Source organism: Hordeum vulgare, chromosome 4H (genome assembly GCF_904849725.1).
Source record: "Hordeum vulgare subsp. vulgare chromosome 4H, MorexV3_pseudomolecules_assembly, whole genome shotgun sequence".
NCBI lineage: Eukaryota > Viridiplantae > Streptophyta > Magnoliopsida > Poales > Poaceae > Hordeum > Hordeum vulgare.
In genome coordinates, this window is record NC_058521.1 from 66,801,404 (window position 1) to 66,809,249 (window position 7,846).

Consider the following 7,846-nt stretch of genomic DNA (forward strand, 5'->3'; position numbering starts at 1 on the left):
TTGTCCACTACTTGTTGCAATGATCATGATTGCGGTCATAATTTTTTCTTATGATCTTGAAAATTTGTTTAAACCTCATGATGATTATGATATTTGCAATAATATTGAAAGTGGGTTTGGAGAAGTCATGACTTTAGTTGATGATAATCCCACTATTTTTGAAGAGCGTCAACTTTACATGCATGTGGTTCATGAAAAGAATATCCTATTTGATAGCTATGTTGTTGAATTTGATTATGATCCCACATGTAATTGTTATGAGAGAGGAAAATATTGTGGTAGAAACTTTCATACCACTAAATCACCTCTCGTTATGTTGAGATTGCTATTGTCTCTTTATTCCTCCTTGCATTTGGCAACGTTTGCTTTTCTTGCTAATATGTTTTCCTATAAAATGCTTATGCGTAGGAAGTATGTTAGACTTAGATGTAATTTTCACATGCTTTATGATGCTCTCGTTGTGCTTCAATTCTTGTCTTTCGTGTGGCATCATTGAATTATCAATGCCTAGCTAAGGGCGTTAAACAATAGCGCTTGTTGGGAGGCAACCCAATGAATTTATCTTTGCTTTTTTACTTTCTGTTTTGTTGCGTCCACACCATTATAATTTTTTTATGATTTTGTTTTTTGTGTTTCTTTTTGTGTTTGAGCCAAGTAAAACCTTTATGACTAGTTTTGGTGATGGTTGTTTGATCTTGCTGGAAAAACACAAAAACTTTTCGCTCACGAAATTATTTTTCATTTTTATTCAGAAATAGATTTTGAGTTGATTCTTTTTTATGCTGGATTATATGACTTTTTCCCAAACTGTCGTAATTTTTCAGAATGTTTGAGATACCACAAGTATACGAAGTATACAGATTGCTACAGACTGGTCTGTTTTTTACAGATTCTGTTTTTGTTGTGTTGGTTGCTTGTTTTGATGAAACTATGGATATTATCGGGGGGTACTAGCCATGGAAAAGTGATAATACAGTAATCTAACACCAATATAAATAGAAATCAAGTTTGCTACAGTACCTAAAAGGTGGTAGTTTGTTTTCTTGTTCTAATGATATCACGAGTTTTTGTTTATGTTTTGTGTTGTGAAGTTTTCAAGTTTTGGTGATGTTCTCATGGACAAAGGGATAAAGAGTGGAAAGGGCACAAGCTTGGGGATGCCCAAGGCATCCCAAGCCAAATTCAAGGACACCAAAAATCGTAAGCTTGGGGATGCCCCGGGATGGCATCCCCTCTTTCGTCTTCAATCCATCGGTAACATTACTTGGGGCTATATTTTTATTCACCACATGATATGTATTTTTCTTGGAGCGTCTTGTATCATAGGAGTCTTTTCTTTTTGTTTTGTCACAATCATCCTTGCTGCACACCTTTTGAGAGAGACATGCACTCATTGTGAATTTGCTAGAATACTCGTTGAGCTTCGCTTATATCTTTTGAGTTAGACAATTTAGCTCACATGTGCTTCACTTAGATCTTTGAGAGCACGGTGGTGTCATATTTTGGAGAAATAAGAACTCTCGATCTTTACTAATATCTTTTTGAGAGTGATCTCTCTGAGTAACTTTGTAGTTGGCTTGTTCTATGAAAGTATTCCTAAAGGTGATAGGTACCCAAAGAGGATACAATAAAACTTCCATCTTCATGTGCATTGATTAGAAAGAGAAGTTTGATTCCTCTCAATTAGTTTTGAGACGTGGATTTGGTAATATTAAGAGTTATGTTAGTAGGGTGTTGTGAATCTTGAAATACTTGTGTTGAAGTTAGTGATTCCTGTAACATGCACGTATGGTGAACCGCTATGTTAGGAAGTCGGAGCATAATTGATCTATTGATTGTCATCCTTTGTGTTGCGGTCGGGATGACACGATGGTTAACACCTACCAACCCTTCCCCTAGGAGTATGCGTTTAGCGCTTTGTTTCGATTACTAATAAAAACTTTCGCAATAAGTATGTTAGTTCTTCATGACTAATGTGAGTCCATGGTATAGATGCACTTTCACCTTCCACCATTTCTATCCTCTCTAGTGCCGTGCAATTTTCGCCGGTGCACGAACCCACCATATGCCTTCCTCAAAATAGCCACCATACCTACCTACTATGGCATTTTCATATCCATTCCGAGATATATTGCCATGCAACTCCCACCGTTCCGTCTCATGACTTCTGCAATCACTTTCATATTGCCATTGCATGATCGTGAGATAGCTAGCGAGATGTTTTCAACGTCATACGCCAAGCTAGATCGTTGCACATCCCGGTACACTGCGAGAGACATTTCCTATAGAGTTATCATCGTTCTAAGCTTTGAGCTGTGAGTAGATAAAAGTGTGATGGTCAGCATTATTAGAGCATTGTCCCATGTGAGGAAATAAAAAAGGGATATAGGCCAAATTTTCCCACAAAAAAATGGAAAGAGGCCAAAGAGCCCAAACAAAGAAAAGAGAGAGAAAAAGAGAGAAGGGACAATGCTACTATCTTTTCCACACTTGTGCTTCATAATAGCACCATGTTCTTCATGATTGAGAGTCTCTTGTTTCGTCACCACCATATGCTAGTGGGAATCTTCATTATATAAGTTGGCTTGTATATTCCATTGATGGGCTTCCTCAAAATTGCCCTAGGTCTTCGTGAGAAAGAAAGTTGGATGCACACCCACTAGTTCTCCTTTTGAGCTTTCACATACTTATAGCTCTAGTGCATCCGTTGCATGGTAATCCCTACTCTTTCACATTGATATCTATTGATGGGCATATCCATAGACCTTTGATACGCCGAGTCGATGTGACCATCTCCTCCTTTTTGTCTCACAACCTCCACCACACTCTATCCCACCTATAGTGCTATATCCATGGCTGTCGCTCATGTATTGCGGGACAGTTGAAAAAGGTTTGAGAAAGTAAGAGTGCGAAAACAATTACTTGGCCAATACCGGGGTTGTGCATGATTTAAATTAGTTGTGTGGGGATGATGGAGCATAGCTAGACTATATAATTTTGTAGGGATAACTTTCTTTGGCCTTGTTATTTCGAAAGTTCATGATTACCTTGCTAGTTTGCTTGAAGTAGTATCGTTTTCATGTCAATAGCAAACTATTGTTTTGAATCTTACGAATCTGAACATTCATGTCACATGAAAGAAGTTACAAAGGAAAAATATGCTAGGTAGCATTCCACATCAAAAATTCAGTCTTTATCACTTCCCTACTCGAGGACGAGCAGGAGTTAAGCTTGGGGATGCTTGATACGTCTCCAACGTATCTATATTTTTTATGGTTCCATGCTATTATCTTGTCAAACTTTGGATGTTTTGTATGCCTTTTATATATTTTTTAGGACTAACTTATTAACTCAGTGCCAAGTGTCAGTTCATGTTTTTTCCGTGTTTTTGACCCTTTTCAAAGGAGAGTATTTAACGGAGTCCAAACGGAATAAAACTTCTAAAAATATTTTTTCCGGAACAGGAGATACGCAGGGGGCGTGAGAAACAAGGCAGAGGCCACGAGGGGAGTCCACAAGCACCCTAGGCGCGGCTACGGGGCCCGCGCCTAGCAGGCTTGTGGGCCCCCTCTAGCTCGTCTGCCCTACCTCTTCCGCCTATAAATCCCCGAAAAATCCAAAACCACGAGAGAGATCCACGAAAATACTTTTTCGCCGCCACAAGCTTCTGTCTCCGCAAGATCCCATCTGGGGCATGTTCTGGTGCCCTGCTGGAGGGGGGATTCGGATACGGAGGGCTTCTTCATCAACACCATTGCCTCTCCGATGATGCGTGAGTAGTTCACCATAGACCTTCGGGTCCATAGCTAGTAGCTAGATGGCTTCTTCTCTCTCTTGGATCTTCAATACAAAGTTCTCCATGATCTTCATGGAGATCTAGCCGATGTAATCTTCTTTTGCGGTGTCTTTGTCGAGATCCGATGAATTGTGGATTTATGATCATATTATCTATGAATCTTATTTGAGTTTCTTATGATCTCTCTTATGCATGATTTCATATCCTTGTAGTTCTCTTCGAGTTGTGGGTTTTGTTTGGCCAACTTGATCTATGATTCTCGCAATGGGAGAAGTGCTTGGTTTTGGGTTCATACAGTGCGGTGACCTCACCCAGTGACATAAGGGGTAGCGAGGCATGCATCGTGTTGTTGCCATCAAGGGTAAATAGATAATCTGATCGTAAATCCACAGTTGGGTACACCTTCTATCTCAAATCCGAGGGCAAAGTGTTTGTTGCTAAAAACGGAGCTTTTCTCGAGAAGGAGTTTCTCTCGAGAGAATTGAGTGGGAGGAAGATAGAACTTGACGAGGTTGTCGAACCTCTTATCCCTCTAGATGGTGGCGCAGGGCAAGGGGAAACCTCTGTCGTTGCGATGCCGGTTGAGGAGGAAGTTAATGATGATGATCATGAAACTCCAGTGCAAGTTTCTGTTGAACCACGCAGGTCGACGAGACCACGTGCTGCTCCGGAGTGGTACGGTAATCCCGTCTTATCAATCATGTTGTTAGACAACAATGAACCTGCAAATTATGAAGAAGCAATGGTGGGCCCAGATTCCAACAAATGGCTAGAAGCCATGAAGTCCGAGATAGGATCCATGTATGAGAACAAAGTGTGGACTTTGGAGGTACTACCTGAAGGCCGCAAGGCTATTCAGAACAAATGGATCTTTAAGAGGAAGACGAACGCTGACGGCAATGTGACTGTTTATAAAGCTCGACTTGTGGCAAAGGGTTTTTTCACAAGTTCAAGGAGTTGACTACGATGAGACATTCTCACCCGTAGCGATGCTTAAGTCCCTCAGAATCATGTTAGCAATAGCTGCACTTTTAGATTATGAAATCTGGCAGATGGATGTCAAAACGGCATTCCTTAACGGTTTCCTTAAGGAAGAGTTGTATATGATACAACCCGAAGGTTTTGTCGATCCTAAGAATGCTAACAAGGTGTGCAAGCTCCAGCGATCCATTTATGGACTGGTGCAAGCATCTTGGAGTTGGAACAAACGCTTTGATGAGGTGATCAAAGCATTTTGGTTTATACAAGTGGTTGGAGAATCTTGTATTTACAAGAAAGTGAGTGGGAGCTCTATGGCGTTTCTAATATTATATGTGGATGACATATTGCTGATTGGAAACAACGTGGAGTTTTTAGAGAGCATAAAGGATTACTTGAATAAGAGTTTCTCTATGAAGGACCTAGGAGAAGCTGCTTACATTCTAGGCATTAAGATCTATAGGGATAGATCAAAACGCCTGATAGGACTTTCACAAAGCACATACCTTCATAAAGTTTTGAAGAGGTTCAAAATGGAACAGTCCAAGAAAGGGTTCTTGCCAGTTTTACAAGGTACGAGATTGAGTAAGACTCAGTGCCCAGCAACTGATGAAGATAGAGAGCATATGCGCTCCGTCCCCTATGCTTCAGCCATAGGTTCTATCATGTATGCAATGTTGTGCACTATACCGGATGTTAGCCTGGCCATAAGTATGGCAGGTAGGTTCCAGAGTAATCCAGGAGTGGATCACTGGACAGCGGTCAAGAATATCCTGAAGTACCTGAAAAGGACTAAGGAGATGTTTCTCGTGTATGGAGGTGACGAAGAGCTCGCCGTAAAAGGTTACATCGATGCAAGCTTTGACACAGATCCGGACGACTCTAAGTCGCAAACCGGATACGTATTTATTCTTAATGGGGGTGCGGTAAGCTGGTGCAGTTCCAAGCAAAGCGTCGTAGCAGATTCTACATGTGAAGCGGAGTCCATGGCTGCCTCGGAGGCGGCTAAGGAGGGTGTCTGGATGAAGCAGTTCATGACGGATCTTGGAGTGGTGCCAAGCGCACTGAATCCAATAACCTTGTTCTGTGACAACACGGGTGTCATTGCCTTAGCAAAGGAACCACGGTTTCACAAGAAGACCTGACACATCAAACGACGCTTCAACCTCATCCGCGACTACGTCAAGGGAGAGGACGTAAATATATGCAAAGTGCACACGGATCTGAATGTAGCAGACCCGCTAACTAAACCTCTTCCACGGCCAAAGCATGATCAACACCAGACCTGTATGGGTGTTAGATTTATTACAATGTAATTCACATGATGATGTGAGGGCTAGATTATTGACTCTAGTGAAAGTGGGAGACTGTTGGAATTATGCCTTAGACGCAATAATAAATATAGTTATTATTATAATTCATGTATCAAGATAATCGTTTTTTATCCATGCTATAATTGTATTGAATGAAGACTCATTTACATGTGTGGATACATAGACAAAACACCATCCCTAGCAAGCCTCTAGTTGGCTAGCCAGTTGATCAAAGATAGTCAGTGTCTTCTGATTATGAACAAAGTGTTGTTGCTTGATAACTGGATCACGTCATTAGGAGAATCACGTGATGGACTAGACCCAAACTAATAGACGTAGCATGTTGATCGTGTCATTTTGTTGCTACTGTTTTCTGTGTGTCAAGTATTTATTCCTATGACCATGAGATCATATAACTCACTGACACCGGAGGAATGCTTTGTGTGTATCAAACATCGCAACGCAACTGGGTGACTATAAAGATGCTCTACAGGTATCTCCGAAGGTGTTAGTTGAGTTAGTATGGATCAAGACTCGGATTTGTCACTGCGTGTGACGGAGAGGTATCTCGGGGCCCACTCGGTAATACAACATCACACACAAGCCTTGCAAGCAATGTAACTTAGTGTAAGTTGCGGGATCTTGTATTACGGAACGAGTAAAGAGACTTGCCAGTAAACGAGATTGAAATAGGTATACGGATACTGACGATCGAATCTCGGGCAAGTAACATACCGAAGGACAAAGGGAATGACATACGGGATTATACGAATCCTTGGCACTGAGGTTCAAACGATAAGATCTTCGTAGAATATGTAGGATCCAATATGGGCATCCAGGTCCCGCTATTGGATATTGACCGAGGAGTCTCTCGGGTCATGTCTACATAGTTCTCGAACCCGCAGGGTCTGCACACTTAAGGTTCGACGTTGTTTTATGCGTATTTGACTTATATGGTTGGTTACCGAATGTTGTTCGGAGTCCCCGATGAGATCATGGACGTCACGAGGGTTTCCGGAATGGTCCGGAAACGAAGATTGATATATAGGATGACCTCATTTGATTACCGGAAGGTTTTCGGAGTTACCGGGAATGTACCGAGAATGACGAATGGGTTCCGGGAGTTCACCAGGGGGGGCAACTCACCCTGGGGAAGCCCATAGGCCTTGAGGGTGGCACACCAGCCCTTAGTGGGCTAGTGGGACAGCCCAAGAGGGCCCTATGCGCCTAGAGAAGAAAATCAAGGAGAAAAAAAAAGAGGAGGTGGGAAGGGAAGGAAGGACTCCCTCCCACCAAACCAAGTCCAACTCGGTTTGGGGGGGAACCTTCCCCCTTGGACTCGGCCGACCCCCTTGGGGCTCCTTGAGCCCCAAGGCAAGGTCCCCTCCCTCCCACCTATATATACGGAGGTTTTAGAGCTGATTTGAGACGACTTTTCCACGGCAGCCCGACCACATACCTCCACGGTTTTTCCTCGAGATCGCGTTTCTGCGGAGCTCGGGCGGAGCCCTGCTAAGACAAGGTCATCACCAACCTCCGGAGCGCCGTCATGCTGCCGGAGAACTCTTCTACCTCTCCGTCTCTCTTGCTGGATCAAGAAGGCCGAGATCATCATCGAGCTGTACGTGTGCTGAACGCGAAGGTGTCGTCTGTTCGGTACTAGATCGTGGGACTGATCGCGGGATTGTTCGCGGGGCGGATCGAGGGACGTGAGGACGTTCCACTACATCAACCACGTACACTAACGCTTCTGCTGTAC